Source organism: Thermobia domestica, chromosome 11 (genome assembly GCF_964235325.1).
Source record: "Thermobia domestica chromosome 11, izTheDome1.hap1.1, whole genome shotgun sequence".
Lineage (NCBI taxonomy): Eukaryota > Metazoa > Arthropoda > Insecta > Zygentoma > Lepismatidae > Thermobia > Thermobia domestica.
In genome coordinates, this window is record NC_137464.1 from 168,011,716 (window position 1) to 168,031,331 (window position 19,616).

General features: G+C 37.1%; 2 protein-coding genes across 2 annotated transcripts in view; one reads left to right on the forward strand and one right to left on the reverse strand.

Annotated features, from left to right (window-relative positions):
• The window catches only part of LOC145663698 (uncharacterized), a 70,764-nt gene that overhangs the window by 33,303 nt on the left and 17,845 nt on the right, over positions 1-19,616 (reverse strand). The gene's annotated exons all lie outside the window — the stretch shown is intronic.
• The window catches only part of LOC145663699 (uncharacterized), an 89,666-nt gene continuing 80,165 nt past the window's right edge, over positions 10,116-19,616 (forward strand). The window contains exon 1 of the mRNA XM_081729794.1: positions 10,116-10,284. The gene's annotated coding sequence lies outside the window, so the exon portion shown is untranslated. The remainder of the gene's footprint in view (positions 10,285-19,616) is intronic.

Consider the following 19,616-nt stretch of genomic DNA (forward strand, 5'->3'; position numbering starts at 1 on the left):
TTACTTGAAGCAATTTTTTGTTATTATAGTAGATGTTGCTGTTATAGCAAAAAATTATGTTATCTGAGGGTGATGATACCTCAAGAAATACCTTGCAATTTTAATACTTGTTTAATAATTTTGAAAGATCTATTCAACTACTATAAAATGAAGTCACCTTCATCTCCCTAAAATTTAAAATAGAAACTCTCTACCTTAATGCTGATTCGGATTCTGCGACCGAAAAAATGCAATTTTTACTTTAATTATTTTTTTTTGTTATCCTCCTAGATAACACATAAATCGCAATAATAATAATAATAATAATAATAATAATAATAATAATAATAATAATAATTTGATAATATCATTGTACGCTAACGCTAACCACTTACCTACCGTGTCACTTCATCCTCCATCTAAACTATTAGATAGTTAAAATCGTTGCATGTAAGACTATACAAAATATTAATGCTCGTATAAAGCCATAACTTACTCGAGATTTTCTTCTTTAACTCAAAAGCAAGTTATATAGATCTTCGCCAATGAAGAAAATATCACGAAATGTTCTTCAAGTTGAGGCTATCTCATCGTTTTTAACTCCTCCCGATTTACGTTACTACTATTTTTCTTATCATTACTTCTTATTTCCAAAGAAGACGGCAGAAATTAATTTCACATTCTTTTAATTATATCAACGCGTGTAAAAATAGTGTGTGCTAGGTTTATCTAACATAACTACTAATTTATTTTATCTTTCTATCAGGAAGGAATGGCGAAGTGTGAAAGCAGAGAACTGTCATTACTGCCACCCGGGTTCGAATCCCGTCGTGTCATTTATTTTTCTTTATTGGAAGGTATTGTCTACGTTATTGATATTGTAGTTCTGTTACTCATTTATTATTATTAATATTAATATTAACATTAATAATAATAATAGTAATAATAATAATAATATTGTAAAATCAAGATTTGTCTACATATTTTATAGTTTATAATTTTTTTGATTGGATTTCAAGTCTTTTTGTTGAATAATCAACACACTCCACTTTAGGGGGTTTGGGGGACGGAAATGTTATCCTCTTGCTTTTTATTTGTTTACTTGCACCTTACAGTAAGCCTTGGATACTACTTCAGCTTTCTATATCTACTGGAAGTACCCTAAAGGTTTTGATGCTCATAAGAGAATAAGTGAATACGTGATGAGATGAATGAACTTTGTGTATTAACAATATTTAGAGTATCAGGATGTCGTATTTCAGCAAAATATGACAAATGATGATTTGTGGATACACCAGAGTTATTCGGATCATACAATAGTTGTCATGAAAAGCTAAGATGTTGAGCGTTTTGTGTATTAATATTCCTCTTTGTATGGTTTGGTTTTACATATTTAACCAGGGATGGCGTGGGTTAATGAAAACTTGACACACAACCCACTTACCGACCACCCAATGTGACCCACTGTGACCCACGACCTACCGTGACCGACTCTGACACACTACCCTCCATGACTCACTCTTACCAACCACCCACCATTAACCACTGACCCACAAAAAAAATGTTATCTAGTCTGACATGTGATCCATGGTCTCTTCTCTACCAACTAAAGAGTAATAAAACCAGTTTATCTAATTCTAACTAATCGGAGTTTAAACTTCTACTGGCAATCGCTCAAAGCACCTCTCTCTTACATTAACGGTGGATAAGACCTTTATGATATAAAATGATAAAGTGTTATAGATACTTTTGAGTGAAAAAACGGATGAATTTTGAAGTTCCTAAATCAAGGTAAGTATATCAACGTATAGAAGCTTACAATGCAAATTTTATGCCTATTTTTCTCACAAGTTCATGGGTTCATTGCCCTGTGTTCTATGCGCTCCATATAATAAACAAGCTTCAGCAGTTATTATAATAGAAAGCCATGTTAAGCATATATGAATATGTGATGCGAAGCACCGCATATTTTGTTTCTCAATTTGTTTCTCAACTAATATCGATCGTTTTCGATTATTTTAGAAACTGGCCCACTATCAATTTACCATATCTAGAAAGTTTTACACCTCCACATAAAAGAGAATTTTAAAAAAATGGTAGACGTTCTGTTCGTTTTCAATAAAGACTTAATATACTGAATTTCAGCTCCTTAAGTTTAACGGCTTGTGAGATACTTAATTTTTTTTCGCAAAAGTTCGGATCCCCACTATCCCTTAGAAGATTATTATAATGAAAGCAATATGATAGCATCCCAGTTTGGATTAAGGCCTAACTATATACCAAAATAATTTCATTTGACTGCAATTTGACTGTGATGATTAGGCATACATAATTACATCAAACTTTTTATATAATAATTTATATATTACAGTGATTCAAAATGTATTTTTTTCAGTAGTTAGCTCCAGTAAAACTCACAGGCTGTGTGTCTCGAAAGCCTAGTAGTAGTATAAGTCATATTGCCATTATTACAATTACAAATATCAATATCCAAAAATGCCTCAAGTTCTTTTTCACTTAGAGATACTCCTCTCGAGTAAGTAAACAGAAACAAATGAAAACGGGAAATGGAGGCCTTGAAACTAAAACGTACAAACAATTGTTCTACGTGTTCAGAAGTATATTTTTAAATCACGCTCAACACTACTCATAGGAGCTAAATACGCGGTTGTGGTTAGTTGGAGTAATCTGTTTCTTGCCACGTAGCTTAGATGTAGCAAAAATCAAATACCTGTTACTGGCGGTCTTCGTGGCCGAGCGTACTAGGGCAACAAGCAAGTAGTTATAATTGCTTTGGGTGTGGGTTTAAACACTGGCCCAGGAAAGTTCTTATATTTTATTTTTTAAATTTTCAAACACTTTTTAATTAAGATGAAAATAATACTCAAAAAATTGATTTACTTACCTTATGTGTGCCGTTTTTTTTTATACAAACACACAAATAAATAATAATAATAGTAAGAGTAGTAGTACTTGTAGTAGTAGTAGTAGCACTAACGGGTTCAAAGCGCCGCAGGGATCGTTTTATTCCACCGTGACTGCTATGATATAAATTTAACCTCAGCTGCTCCAATTTTCTTCTTCAATTTCAACAGTGATAATTTTCTTCTATCACTACTATAATACACAATACATATACCAGAAGGTTTGGACAATCGCAAGCTGCAAACAACCATAAACGTTTTTTAGTTTCTATGGTTAGGGTCAAGGGTGAAAAAAAAACATGCAGTTCAGAAGATGCTGTCTACAATGCAGTGAGTAGAGTGAATAGGTGGTTCAGAGTGGTCATAGTGGGTGGTGGGTCGCAGTGGGTTACAGTGGATGATCGGTCGCAGTGGGTCACATGCTTTTGACCCACGAACCACTGGCCCACTCAGAAAACTTGATACATTTGACCCACTAACCCGCTCCAACTCGGGATTTAACAACATATAGAATATGGAACACCAAAAATAGCATTAAAACGCATAAAAATAGGAAAGGTACTGAGGAAGGTTTGTTAAGTTAGTTAACTTTAAAAAAAATAATCGAGTGTCCTGAAACACCAGATTCTAATCGATATGAGTATATGTCCAATGCCATTCCGTGAAAAATCAAGGTCCGAAGCGAGAGCATACGGCTGCGCCTCCCTGAATTTAAAGTTGAATTCACTGGTTTACTTTTTCTGCATAATACTTTACTATTGTATCATGACTGAAATCAGAATGTTTCAGGATTATTACACTTTAATCATAATAGTGTGCAACTACTGAATTCATTGTACATCCAGATTTTTCCTTCTCCCAGAACAGTAATGTCTTAGAGTAGTGGTTTAGGCGTTAGTTTCATAACGTTGGAGTTCGCGGATTCAAATCCAGCTGTGGCAAGTAAGGAAATTTTTATAATTTCCAATATTGATACTTATGATGTTGATGTATACTAACATGAAAAATATTGAATTTCTCTGGGACTAAGAGTTCAGACTACTTCCTTCACAGCTGAAATGCCAACAACACAAAATTACGTCATCTGTATCAATCTTCAGTCGTAACTGTCTGGGAACGTAACGTGTTTGGACAAGAATTGATGAGTACATAAGGGCTAAACACGTCCTTACTGCTGTAGTATCGGCCAAAAATGACTTCCAAGGAATTGTTCACAACTGTGCTCAAATTGCAAATAATGATCGAACTTACAACTCTAGCCACGAGAATGATCCTATTTAAAATGTCACCTCACGTTTCTACATAGAAGAAGGGCGAAACAAAATGCATTACTGTTATCAGCTAACAAATATTTATATTCCATTTCTTGTTGTCATAAAATGTAAGCCTAAGAAACATCTGAAATACTGTATATCTTTTTTGTTCTTATAACACCTTCGACTATGTTACTTTCTCTTTCCTACTGTGGTAATAATAATAATAATAATAATAATAATAATAATAATAATAATAATAATAATAATAATAATAATAATAATAATAAAGGAATAACAGAATTATAATTCCAATTACATGCACATTACCTTCCCATACAGAAAAATTAATAATTGCCACTACGTTATTTGAACCCAGGTAGGTGCAACGGGAATTTCTTGTTTTCACAATCGTTTTTTTTTTTAACAAATCATCCTAAGCGGAGTATTGTTCACCACTGGCATCTCATGTTCTTTCGACGTATTCCAAACACTAAAGGAACACGAACACAGAAATACTGAGGATAGTTAAAATTCCGACCTTGCTCTTCAGAGGAATCCGAACCCCTAGTGGATTACGCCCCATGATCAGAAGCCGAACGTCCGACATCACTCAGCTAGTGCCTTCGGCTCAATTAGTGACAAATTCCCCATATAAGAAAATAAACTCGTAATTATGGAACATAAACATAGAACTGTCTATTTCAGCACGTGTTGATACAATTCAAACAATATGAAAATAATTTCTGTCGTCTTTTCTTCTTTGGAAATTATAAGTTATGGTAAAGAAGAAATATAATATAAATCGGGACCATCCCTGAAACCGATGACGTAGCCTCAACTAGAAAAATGTTTCTTGTAAATTTTCTCATTCAGTAACGTCTATATAACTTGTTCTTGAGTTATACAAGGAAATGCCTAGTAAGTCATTAAGACACTCGCACAAACATTAGTATCTTTTTACATCTTTCCATGAAACGATTTTAACTAGGCATTAGTTTGCGTGAAGGTTAAGTGGCACGGTAGGGGAGTGATTAGCGCATCGAACTTCTATTCAGTAAACCCGATTTCGAATCGAGGCCAGGCTGAAACATTTCAAATGTTTCAATTTCAACTTCAATTTCAATGCATACTCAGTGTGACAAGCAAGATCTTCTCCTCCCTAAAAAGAAAAGGATGTTGGAATAAGGAAGATTGGAGAAGGTATGTAATTGGAGACAGTATTTAACAAACTTATTTCCAGCAGTTGTTCTAGATATGATATTTTCGTCTACTTTCAATCATTTTCTGATTCATGTGTGATCAGTGCTTTTATATCTTTGAATAATGTATATACAGTATATACATCAATATTGCGATTAACCTATGATCTTCATTGGACAACACGCTCTGAACCAGAGAGATTAATCTCAGAATGGAGAAATGTTTCGTGCGTCATCTACTCGAGTTTTATTTGCATAAACACCTGACGCAGTGCTACAAACTTCTGTCAGTACCGAGAAATATTACGTATAAGTTGGGTTGCATCTGTCCAGACGTTCTCACAGCTGCAAATTACCTGGACCCCAAGAAATGGATTTAGAGCACTTAAGGGGGAGATACTGTTGTGGTTAGCTGTACAAATATACGGAATCCTCTTGCGTACTACACAAATCAGTACGTACCATACGTTATCCGTATGCTACATAGGCATTTCCGTTAGATTTACATCATGCCGTTGCAGGATGTCTGATATCTAAGAGTCTTCCTTATATTACACATATATTTGTATGTTACCTTTGTCCGTTATATATTATTTACGTTCATTTGTATGTGAGATCGTGACCGCCTATATTGTTTCATACTAAAAGTACGTATAGATGGAACACAGATACAGAAAGTATTATAAAACATGCGTTACGTTTGCTGTACGTTAAGTCCAAAAACTACAGGATTTACAAATTTAACATATGATTTTACGTAGACTACATACGATATTTTCCCAGTGTTCGTAACTAGATTTGTCCCATTTTTGTCATTTTGGAAATATTTAGGTCGTTGAGTTAGGGGACGTTAAAATGTTGGGGTATGAAATTATTTTTTGACGATTTCAACGCCAGCTAGTAGAATAACATAAAAGTGCTTCAAGTAAAAGTTCCTTACTCTCGATCGCAGAATCAGAGTCTGCAATAAAAATATGGGGTTTCCAATTGAAATTTTCAAGTTGGTTTCTGGGGCTTTATGACGGGCCCCTGGAAGTACTTGTTGTTCACATAATTTCTTAGACCCTCACATTGGTGCATTTTTGAGTATCTAGATTTGTCACATTTTTTGACATTTCGGAAATATTTTAGGTAGCAAAGTTAGGTGATGTACATGGGATAATATTAACTTTTGCGATTACAACGACATCTGGTAGAATAACAAAAAAAAAGTGCTTTAAGTAGAAATTACTTATTTTTGGTAGCAGATTCAGAATCTGTGATAACATATAAGGTTTCTATACGAAATTTTCAAGTTGGCCCCTGGGGCCCTATGATGAACCCATGGGGGCACTGGTTGTTTACAGAATTTTATAAGCACCTGAAAAGGGTATATTACTCCATAACTATATTTGTTATATTGTTTGTCATCTCGAAAATATTTCAGATCGCAAAGTTCGGGGACGTACGATGGATGATTCTTTTTTGCGATTACAGCTCCATCTAGTAGAATAACGAAAAAGTGCTTTAAGTAAAATTTCTTAGTTTTGGTCGCAGAATCAGAATATGCAATAAAAATACGGGGTTTCAATATTTTTCTATGAAATTTCCAAGTTGGCCCCTGAGGCAGTACGATAGGACTGCTGGGGGCACTTGTTGTTCACTGACTTTTTTTAGGAACCTGACGTGGGTACATTGTTGCGTAACTAGATTTATTACATTTTTGTCAGTTCGGAAACATTTCATGTTTCAATGTTAGGTGAGACACCCGATATATATATATATATATATATATATATATATATATATATATATATATATATATATCGGGTGTCCATAAAATCCGGTGTCACCCAGTCTATCTCCGAAACGACTGCGAATGTGGGAAAACACAAAATCAATATTTTAAGAAGCATGAATTTTGTGCTATAAAAGATCCACCCCAGACACCCCATATAGGAGTACGTGGGGTCGACTTGAAAACTTTAAATGTCAAAGAGAGTGATCGAGCAATATATAATTGGGAAGGTCTCGACAAGAGAAATATTTTGCCGAAAGTTTCAAGTCCTTATATTGACCCCCTCTAAAATGGCGGGGTTCACATTTCGTGTCCATAAAGTCCAGTGCCACCCAGTTTATCTTCGAAACGACTGCCTATAGGAGAAAATACAAAAACACGTAAATAATTTTTTAACGGGCTTGGATTTTGAGCTATAAAAGGTCCACTGCAGGCAACCCCATGGAGGGATACGTGAGGTCAATTTGAAAATTTAAAATGGAAAGTGGGATCGAGTAATATATCGTTGGAAAGGTCTCGACAAGAGAAATATTTTGCCGAAAGTTTCAAGCTGCATAAACATTTTAATGTGTAACTTGTTCGTTCTGATATTTGACTCTACATGCACCACTCGAAGCACAGTTGACTACACTAGTTGAGTGTGAGGCAAGTTATAAATTTGACAGAGTTGAGTTGATTTTGAGGTTAGCGTCCCTTTGAGCAGCGAGGCTACATGAGGCAGGACCTACTGATAAATGTGGAATTCGAACTACTTGAGCTCCCGCTGGGAATCGAACCCGGGTCTCCCATGCAAAAATGCGCGCATCTATTTGACAGAAAGAGGTCTAATACCAAGAGAAATTAGGCTAACTCAAGCAATGAATAGTACAATTGCCTATCCTATTTCGACATTTGGATGTTATTATGCTTAGCAACTACACTTCTCACATACAATATTGAGTCATGCGTTAAAATGCTCAAAAATTTTGATATTTAGTGCAGACAATTAGCAAAAAGTAAGGGACAAATTAGTAACAAGCTGAAAATTGATACAGATGTTCGGAAGGATGTTCTAAACAACATACTAAAAGTCCCCTAAAATCCCAGCTGACCTTCGCCGCCATATTGGAAAACAGCCACCGGAAGTGTCAAATGAACAATACCCAGATAATAGCAATATCTTTTCTAGGGTTGAACATAAAGAGATAAACTTAGTGTCGTTTTATAGAACATAGATAACACAATATTTTTTAAAGAGAAACAATTTTTCATAAAACGCATACTTTTAGAAATATTTAGCTCTAAATTCTAAAATTCCGAAAACTACCGTCAAACTGATTTAAAATTTTATTGAACTTAGGAAGTTATTATTAAAAAGTTAAAATTTGACATAGATGTTGACAAAGATTATTTAAATGACATACTAAAAATTCCACAACTTGCTCGTTCGCCATATTGGAAAATGTACGTACATATGTCCGAAGTAATTGAGAGATAATATTTTGTATAGTGAAATACAAAATTTGGACCGGACTAAATATTTTAGAAACTGTAAATGCAGTCGATCCGAAGCCAATTGGGATCAATGGTGGAGCAAGGGGGAAACATATTGACGTGTTTAAGGTTGTCCTCTGCTATCCTGATGACCGCCATCTTGGAATCAACTTGTTTATTAAAAATGGCAAACATGGTCATGTGACATATTAAACAATATCCTCGTTTGAAGAGAAACCGAATGGTAAGGTTATTTTTCCAAAACCTACAACTGATTTGAAGTTGTGAAAAGATTTAGGATACGTTATATGTGAAATGCTGCGAAATGTGCTGTGCGAAGTTTCTAATTGAAGGATAAAGTAAAAAAGCAAGCTTTGTAACATCTCACATTACGAATTCTATAATAACCAGGAAAAGAGAGAGCTAACACACATGAGACAATTACAATCACATGACATGTTCAGCATGCTCACTGTTCTGTTCTATGCATATCCTTAACCTTGAGACCCAGTGCTTATGCATTCTGTGAAGCATAGTTGGTGATATTTGTTCACAGACAGTAATGATTCTCCTTTCCAGGTAGCCAATGTTAATAATTTTACACAAGTAGACAATAGCTTTAAAGTGCCCCCAAACAGAAATCAAACGGAGGTACGTCGGGGACTTTGCTGGCCACTCAACTGGTCCATGCCAACCTATCCAGCAACCGGAAAAGTGTTCATAGAGCCATCGGTTACATTACTACCATAATGCGGTGCCCCATCTTGTTACCAATATTGATGAAATCACCCTTCCATTTACAACAAAAGTGGCATAAAGTGTTTTGAAGCATATATACATATTGTGCAGCATCCAAGGTTCCATCAATGAAAATAGGTCCAATAGGTCCCATCAATGAAAACAGGTCCTATAAGTTTTTCTCCCCTTACCCTACAGCACACCATTACTTTACCTGCACCTTGCACCTTTGAATCATCTATCTAATTAAGATTTGTATTAGTCCTGTACCGAACATTTTGCAAATACCTAGAAATCCTACGGTAAAGTTCTTTTTTTAATCTGCAACGGTTTTGAAGTTGTCAATGGATTTAGGCTAGAATATGTTATAATTTAGACTTTAATTTTATTATGTGTGGAACATTGTATAGACGAGAACCGACTGACTCTGACATTTTTTTCTTGTAGGTAGGGCAGGATGCTAACTCGAGAGGAAAGAATCGAAATCTTTCTTTTCGCTGGAGAACACAATTCAGCAATAAGATGCATCTTTAAAGAGCGACATCCTAATCGCAAGCCGGTGACAGACAGTGCTGTACGAAAACTAATCCGCAAATTCATGGCAAAGGGAAATGTTGATTATTTACCTCAATCAGGACTACAACAAAATGCAACGGATCCAGACGCATCAGCAGCTGTGTTGGGTGTATTGGTGAGAAGTCCTATGGAAAGTGTGCGACGTCTATGAAGTGAACATAATGTTAGTGTCAAAGGTTTTCAAAGAATGTTAAAAAGGAAAAAGTGGCACCCCTAAAAATTAAAGTTGAAACAAAAGCTTCCAAAGGATGGTTTAGATAGACCAATGGAGTTTTGTGAGTAGGCGTTGGCACCGATAGCTCATAACCGAGTGTTTCCCCATAACATTGTTTCTAGTGATGAGACAAATTACTATGTAACAGGTGAGATTACAACTAAAATGTCCGGTACTGGCATAATACAAATCTTAATTGGATATGTGCATCAAAGATGCAAGAGGCAGGTAAGGTAATGGTGTGGTGTGGAATACGGGGCGAAAACTTATTCGACGTGTTTTCATTGATGGGACCTTGGATGCTGAACAATATGCAAATATGCTTGAAAACACTTTATGCCACTTTTGTTGGACGAGAAAGGGTGATTTCATCGTTACTGGCAACAAGATGGGGCACCGCAGCATTACGGTCTTAATGTAATAGATAGATGAATGAACATTTTGCCAGTTGTTCGGTAGCTCAGCATGGACCAGTTTTTTGGCTAGCAAGGTCCCCGACCTACCTCCGTTTGATTTTTATCCTTGGGGGCACTTTAAAGCTATTGTCTGCTAGGGTAAAATTATTGAAACTGGCTACATGGAAAGGAGAATCATTACTGTTACTGTCTGTGAACAAATTGGATTACCAAAGCCCACATATTACCACTACCCTCGCTTACGCATATATTCACCGTCACTGACGAACCTGCTCCCTTCGGACACACCCCGGCGCTACCGCGCGAGCCCACTAGCGTCGCCCTGTTCTGACTCAGTTAAATAGCATTCGTACTTTTTAGTGGCCAAATAGGACAGGTTGGTTTGTGTTTTTTGCACTGTAGTTTTTATGCCCCTAACCTAATGTAGCGTAATCGAACGTAACTTAATCTAATCAAACCAAATATAACCGATTGCAGTACGTTTCGGTAAATTTTCTTTTTCGATTTTCAAATTGGTCCTGCGATACAGCAGTAATTTCCTAAATTTAGGTTAGGTTAGTTTGAATAATTTTTAGATTAAGAGCACTGACTTATTGCTAGAGGTGATAACTTGATTTTGTCTTTATGTGAGTAGTTGGTGCATAATAGAGTGAAAAAGTTGACCCGCAACTTTTTATTATGGCAAAAGTACTTAATAAAGCGAGGCGGTACAGGCTGCATCCCTATAATACAATCAAAAGAACGCTATTTACAAGCAGAAATCGTACATCAGGGGAGAAACGTCAGTGCTGTGAGTGGTAGCCCCGCTTTGAATATCTCTGCCACCACATACCTTTTATTACAATATTTTTATTTATAATTTTTACTTCATTAATTTTTATTTAAATCTCATTTTCAAGGGAAGCGGACCCTTGTACTTCAAAAAATTTAGAATATCACTTTTCGCCACATTTTTCCTTCCTACAATTCACACGCTAGAGCGCGCGAACAGTTGTGCGTGTTCTCTGTCGAGATTATAAAGTTAACAATTACGGAAATATCTTTAAAAAATAATGCTTTTCCAAACTTTTTAAATACAATTTTGCAGAAAATCTTTACATCAAATATATAACAATAAATGCACAAGTTTGGTTATGTAAAGAATCAAACAGTAGGGCGTGTCATTTTTGAGGGTGAAATATACTTTTTGCAATTTTTCATAATGAGGGGTCTTGAAAGTATGCTTTTAGGTATGAGAAAGTCAAATCCACACTTAGTTTTGTGATTAAAGAAATTCTAGCTAGGTAAATCAAGATTTCAATATAGCACAAGAGCAGTTTTCGTAATTTCATACTGAAATACTTTCAGAAATGTCATCTGATGCTATAAAATAAATTATTTTTCCGTATGAAACATTTTATTAATCATCAAACATATTAATAAAGCTAGAGGTACAGTAAGAAAGCGTATATAACCAAAACTTTGAGAAAACACTCAATAAAATTTCTGCATACATAGACGTACGTATTGAAATACTGTATTTATACTTTATATTGTTGCATTGAAGTTACTAAAAACAGAGATCATTATTTTGATTACGTACTATTATACTTTATAATTGTTTTAGTAAAACCATGTAACATTTTTCATGTTTGAAGTGTGTAGCTTCTGTTACAAATCTTGAGAAACACATTTTTCATTCATTATAAAAATATCTTACTCAACCACATTAACAAACTACTAATTTTCAATTATAATGATTATTTTGTAACTGCTGCATCATACAGCTCATACACTTCTTACTACTATAGTATTACTATATATATGCTACATTTGTGTTACATTTTGTGATAACCTCAACAAGTAAGCAATACTATTAACGCACAAGTTATTCACAAAACAAGTTCCATTATGTCCTGTTTTGATTCATTTTCGGACATCATCTGTGGACTTGCTTCTTGAACTATCACGTACTCCTCACGTTTCTCATGGGTATAGACTTTTGCTGCTGCCTCTGTGACTTGTTTCATACACCTTTCCATAGATTGAGCGTGATTCGGCCTCTGTGGTACTTTCATCGGAACATCTACAAATTTCTTTACTACTTCTGTTGAAAGTTTGCATGTCAAGGGAAGTTCATAAACACCTTTAGACCAGTCGATCATCTCTAAAACGAACGAGGCATTGGGGTCGATAGCAGGTGTTTTCCTCGGGCTTACAGAGATTTCCTTGTACTGCCTCACTTCTCATGTTAAGTATCTTTTGAAGTACAGCATCCACAACAATCTTCTTCTGCATATTAAGTCACTGCAGTTGAAGCAAGATGTGGCGTGGCCCTTTTTCTCAGCAATGCTTGACTTTGATGTTGAACCAGCAGGGTAATAGACACTAACAATGTATTTCACTATCCGCCTAGGATTTATGAGATATTTGACATTAAGTTCATATTTAAAACCCACAAACCACGCAGTCTATGTGCTGTAGTCAACCATCTTGAATGACTGACTGGAAAAATTTCAAGAAGCGCCAGATCCCATGGAGATTTTCCAGTGAGAATGGCCTGTGTAATCTGATATCCGTATGCTTGATCTGTAGATAAATTTTTTTACGATATTTTCACTCAGCGCAATAAGGGGCTCTCCAATTGGGAGTTTTTGCCATGAAGGATCGATTTCAAGTCCCGTAAATGCGTCTAGCATATCTCCAATAGTACATTTCCACTGATTGCTAGAGAAAAATATGCCATCCAGTGTTGTGATTAAGTGTCGCAAAGGTAACCCGCTGGTGTGAAGAGCACACACTAACCAATTTATCTTACGACCGAGTTTGACTTCTACCCAATGCATAGTACGACCTTCCCAACCAGTGTTGACGTTAGTAGAATCACCTTCAATTGCTTGTAAGATTTTATCAATGCCCTTCTAAAATCTTCAAGATTATCAGCAAAAAATTCAGGTCGCTTTTTATTGTCACAATCTTTCTGAGGAGTGAAATGATAAAGATAGCGTCCACCTGGCTCGCTGTAAACAGAATAGTGTTATTCTCATATAATCCCAGGGAACTGGTGATTTGAATTTAATGCTACCAACATAACGTTCGTAATATCTTCACGACCGTCAAAGAAGATGCAGTCGATTATATCTTGCTGACAGAACTCATCAAATTCTTGATCCACGGATTTCACTTTTTTTTGTCTTGTGCTTGCTTCACTTTATTGTGATCAATCACAAGCCTCTGGTCTTTGTCGGTCATCAAGCCAACATCCATAAGAGCGGCAGTAGATAAGGCAGCTGTGGCACGCAATCGACATCATACCAAATGTTCTGCATGACAACATAGCTTAATGACGGGAAGTTCAGAGGGTAACAATTCTTTGCCGATTCCAATCAAATTACTCCTATGTGTAAATGTATTACGTTTTGTTTTTGTCTTAGAAGTCATTGTAAAGAAACATCAAGAAACCACGATGTTAACATAAGGACTAGTTGAAAAAGTTTACACACTCAAATTTGAAGCTCTCAATCTTATAACCTTGGAGTTATTACATAATAAATGTGAAAACTTTAGCACCCATTTAAAATTGAAAATGTATCTAATTTAATGATTGTAGAGTATAAATTTGACATAATATTAAAACTGTAATTCAGCAATGTGCAAATAGATAAAACTAATCTTAACAAGCATGTATTTTCGCTCAATAAATGAAATACAACGCTGGCGCCATCTATGAACAACAAAAGTAAATTTGTAAAAAACCCAACGAAAATGACAAAACTTTGGACTGATATTTACCTAGCAAAACAACATTATATCGAATTTGTAAATATATGCTTCGAAATACAATGTCAAGTCTCAACTTTTTAGCACCCCTCATTTTAGGATTTTGAAAATTAAAAAAATCGACACGCCCTAATCAAACAGTTCTGTATTTTCTTATTTGGTTATTTAGATAAAGTTCATCAAACTTATTTTATTTCTTTTCCTTCTTTCAACCTACTGTTCAATAAGGTAACCCAGTTATAATTTTTTTTTTACAATTTTAAGGCCTCTTAAGGTAATTTCGGGCAGTCGGCAAACAGTCGTAAAGTTCCAGCAAATACGCCAGCGACGCCGTCGAAAAGAGGCCGGCATAAGGGGTAGGCAGAGGGTCGGAAAGGTGCCTTTCCGACTGTTTTGCCGACTCTGATGGTCGACAACATTCGGCAGAAGTTTTTTTACGATTTTTGACCGCTGCCGCCTCGGCAAGAGGTCGGCAGGTTGAACAAGTAGATCGTCGAGCCGCCGCGGAATGGTGGCGGCTGCCTACTAGCGCCCTGTCACCGTCGACGGCACGATCTATCTTGCCGACCGCGACTTCCTGATAGGGAGGGTACTCCGACATGTGACCCGGTACCCCAGTGTCCGAAGGATAGCAAGGCATGAACACGTTTCGCATCAACCCATGCTAAACATCTTGCATAGTAATAATCTCAGAGCGTACCATGTATAACGAACGCATGCATTAAACGATGGTGACTATGAAGTTCGACGACGTATCTGTCGTTGGTTATGCCGCAGCATGCGTGCATTACTAGCCCTTCTAGCACAAGGTGCTGTTCTCGGACGAGGCAATATTCACTTGTAATTGCATTACAAATGTCCACAGTGACTATTGATGAGCACCCAACAACCCACATTCAATTGTAGAGACAAAGCATCAACAGCGTTTCCAAATTGTATGTGTGGGCTGGTATTATTGGCTACAAAATTTGTTGGACTACGCTTCTTACCACAGCGATAGATCGCAATATCGCCTCTGCAGTTTCTGACCCAAGACCTATCTATTCTGCTCGAAGACGTGCCACTGAGGACACGACAGTGTATGTGGTTTATCTATGATGGTGCCCCTCCCCATTTATATCACACAGTGTTCATGCATATCTGAACGAAACATTTCCACGCAGGTGCGTAGGTTGTAGTGTTAGATAATCATGCCTGCCACGTTCAAACGACATGTTCCCATCGATTTTTCCGTGGAGTTACGTGAAATCTGGTGTATACGCGGCCTGACATAACGAAGATCTTCACCAGCCTGTATGTTTTATTTGCCACACTACCGCAACGCCAGAGATATCGCCACCAGTCAGAGAATCCTTACGTCATCGTGTAACTGTCTGTCGCGAAGAACAAGGAGGTCATATTGAACAGCTGCTGTAGGACGGACTTACGTTAACCACGGTAAGTACAATACTCCTTGTTTTTACATTATACTGAGTCTCATTTTCCATAAGTGTTTTGTACGATCTGCACGTTTCATCACTAAGAGTGTTTAACGTTTTTTTTTTTTTTTTTTTTTTTTTTGTAACTTTCATGCACCGCCGCACGATTCCACAGGTTGGATTCTTCAGATGGAGTTTCCTTTGATATCTTTCGACCAGACATTCCTATATATATCTCCGTTTTCACGATATTGCAAAATGCCGCGTCGGAAGCTGACATTTCCGATGTCTTTAGCTTTCAAACGAAGCCACACTCACGCGAAATTCATATGACATTTTTGATCGTTTTTACCCATAGATTTACCTCCCAAATTTTCCCTCATTGATGTACGACCATCCCATATATATATATATATATATATATATATATATATATATGTACAGGTTGTTAATAAACAACACAGACAAATTGTAAGAAATGATTCCTCACACATCAAAAGCAGAAAAATGTTCATTTGGTCCTATGGCGAAAAGTGCATAGTTTCAGAGCTAGGAATGTCTAAAATCGCTCAAGAGCCAAATTTCAAGAGGCCTTATTTCGAATTCCAGAAACTGTGGATGATGGCACTTATCACCGTAAAGGAAGCCACGCATACACGATCCAAAAGGGAATATTTCGTAAACTTTCAATAGGTATGCATGCCGGGCATTCCCTACAGTATGCAATTCTAAATATACTCTCATCTGAGTTGTCAAATATTCCCTGATTTCAAAGAGGGTCGAAAGTATGCATGGGGTACCTCTCGACAACAATGGACATTCAATACTTTAGAGCGTAGACGGAAGTGTTAGGAACCGGCAACTTCATGTTTTTCAGTGTTCGGAATAACGCGCTACGTGATGTATTTCGTCATGGTATATTTCACCTTTATTCACCTATAAGTGTGAAAGAAAACAGGGCAGCATGCGTTCTCCCGAATACGTGAGGGTTCTAGGTCAAAATCGCGCAACCAATAACAGCGTGAACAAAAACAGCGCAAGGACAAAAAAGCAAATGCAAATAGCCCATGGATAAAATCAGCGCATAAACAAAAACCACGCAAGGACAAAAAACGGGCAAGGACAAAAACAGCTCATACAAATAACGCGTGAGCCAAAACAGCCCATGGACAAAACCATATATGAACAAGCCGCGCAAACAAAACCAACTAGGTCAAAACCGCCCAACCAATAACAGCGTGAACTAAAACAGCGCACGCAAATAACGCGTGACCAAAAACAGCTGATGGACTTTTTCCCATGGACCATTGATGAACATTTTGCACTAAAATCGCTCGCGCTTGAGCTCACTCCTTTCAACTGGGCTCGTGATCACCGGGCTCGTGGTCACTAACCTCAATGGAGCTAGCGCTCACTTCTCTAGACTTGGCTCGTACTTACTCGGGCTTGAACTTACTAATTTTAAGTCGGCTCACGTTCGCTTCTCTCAATTGAGCTCACATTCACTCGGGCTCGCGCTAATTTCCTTCAACATAGCCCGAGCTTGTGATTACTTCTCAACTGCACTCGTGATCACTTCGCCAAACTGGGCTCGCACTCACACGAGCTCATTTCTCACGAGTGGGCTCGTGCTTAATAATCATAAGTGGGCTCGTGTTCACTCGGACTTGAGCTCAATTCTCTCAATTTACCTCGCGCTCACTCAAGTTTACGCTAACTTCCCTTAACTGTGCTCGTGCTCAGGATCGCTTCTCTCAACTGAGTTCGCGCTCACTGGGGCTCACAATCACTTCTCACAAATGGTCTCGCGCTCCCTCGGTCTCGCATTCATTTCCGTTGACTATGCTCACGCTCAGTCGGACTCGCGCTTACTTATTTGATTGAGGGTCGGGTTCACTCAGGCTCGTCCTCCATTATTCAGCCGGAGTCCGGCTGAGCGCGACTAACGAGCTCAGGAGCGCCGGTCTCGCTAGTTTGGACAATTATTACAAAAGCAGCTCATGTGTGGTCCGCAATGCACATCCTTTCCCAACGAAAACACTTAAACAATCGTTGTGAGGCTAATCTAGCAAACCACAATAGCACTTGCGCTCAACCCGATTCTTGGGTGGATCGCGCTGACTGGCAATATTTCAAACTTCACTATAGACTCATCTTACTGCTGATTCCTACTAGTCAGGACTATATTAACAAGTAACACTTCCCATATTATACATGAAATAAAAGAATACGTTTTTTATTTTCTGCGGAAAAACGGTTTAAAGGGGAAACCCCCACACAAAATTTCGGAATTTTATATTCGAAAGGCAAAAACAAGTGGACGAAGTGAACGAAATTATCCACAGATGTTGTAGAAGTAAAATGAGGAAGTATGGGTTTCTTATTTTTCTGGAAAAAACGGTTGAGTGGGGCATGAAGAATTGTAACGAAACGTTGTGTAGTGACAATACTCAAAAAATAAACGATTACGGTTTTTTTTTATTTTCTGTGGAAAAACGGTTTTAGGGGGTAAAAGCCCCCACGCAAAATTTTAAAGTTTACGACCAAAAGGCAAGAAGTTAACGAAAGTGAATGAAACTGTATTCAGATATTGTAGTCGTAAAATAAAGGAATATATGTTTCGTATTTTTCTAAAAAGAGGGTTGGGTGTTCCAAACCTTCTAAACCGTTGATTACAAAATATCAAAATTGCAAATCAGTATACGTCAGAAGTTTCTAAAGGATATTGAGAATTGCAACGAAACTACGTGTAGGAACGTGTTTTAATTTGTGCGGGAAAACAGTGTTTGGGCCAAGGCCCCCTACGAAAAAAGTAAATATTACAGTAATATTGCATGAAGAAGTGGATCCAAGCAAATGAAATTTCGTGTAGATTTTATACATGCAAAATAAGACCCCAAATGTCCCCATTCGATTTGCTTCAAATTTGGCACCTCAACAGCAAGGAGGAAATAAATCGACACGAGTTTTTGTTTATGAGGAAAAACATTGTAAGGGTTATAGGCGCCTCCTGAAATACTGTAAAATACGCTATAATGTTTGTGCTTACTGTTGATCTGTCAAATTTGAAGAAATCAGATGGGGAAACTTCTGAAATACGGAAGGCTTTATTTTACATATTCGATATTTACAGACAATTTTGTTCGCCTCAATTGCACTCTTTCCGCCACCCAACTCCTCGGTTCACAAAACATTCTTTTCTTTTCAAAAAATGCGAAACACGCATTCCCTCATTTTATCTCTACAATGTCTGTGCACATTGATTTACTTTGGTCCACTTCTTTTTGCCTTTCGGACGTTAAATTTAAAAATTTTGTGTCAGGACTTTAGCCTGTAAAACAATTTTTCCGCAGAACATAAAAAACCGTCCTCTTGTATTTTTAACGCACTGTCACTAAACAAAGTTTTGTTCCAACTCTTCATGTTCTTTAGGCACTTGTGACATATTGTTACAACCACTATATCGTGAACAAAGGCTTGGAAGGGTCCGTGAAGCACTCAACCGTTTTATCGAGAAGCTACGAAACCCGTATTCCATATTTTACGTCTACAACATCTGTGCAGAATTTCGTCCACTTCGGTCCAATTCCTTTTGCCGTTCAGGCGTCAAATTTCAATTTTTTTTGGTGCGGCTTTTGCCCTTAAAAGCGTTTCTCCGCAGAAAATAAAAAAGTCTTAATCGTTTATCTTTTGGTTATTGTCCTACACAAAGTTTTGTCTCAATTCTTCATGTCCTATAGGCGATTATAACATACTGTTAATAGCATTTTTGAAATTTCGTGATCAAAGGTTTGGAAGGGCCCCTGCCCCACTCAACCGTTTCTTCCAAGAAAATACGAAACACCTATTCCCTCCATTTACGTCTGCAGCATCTGTGCATAATTTCA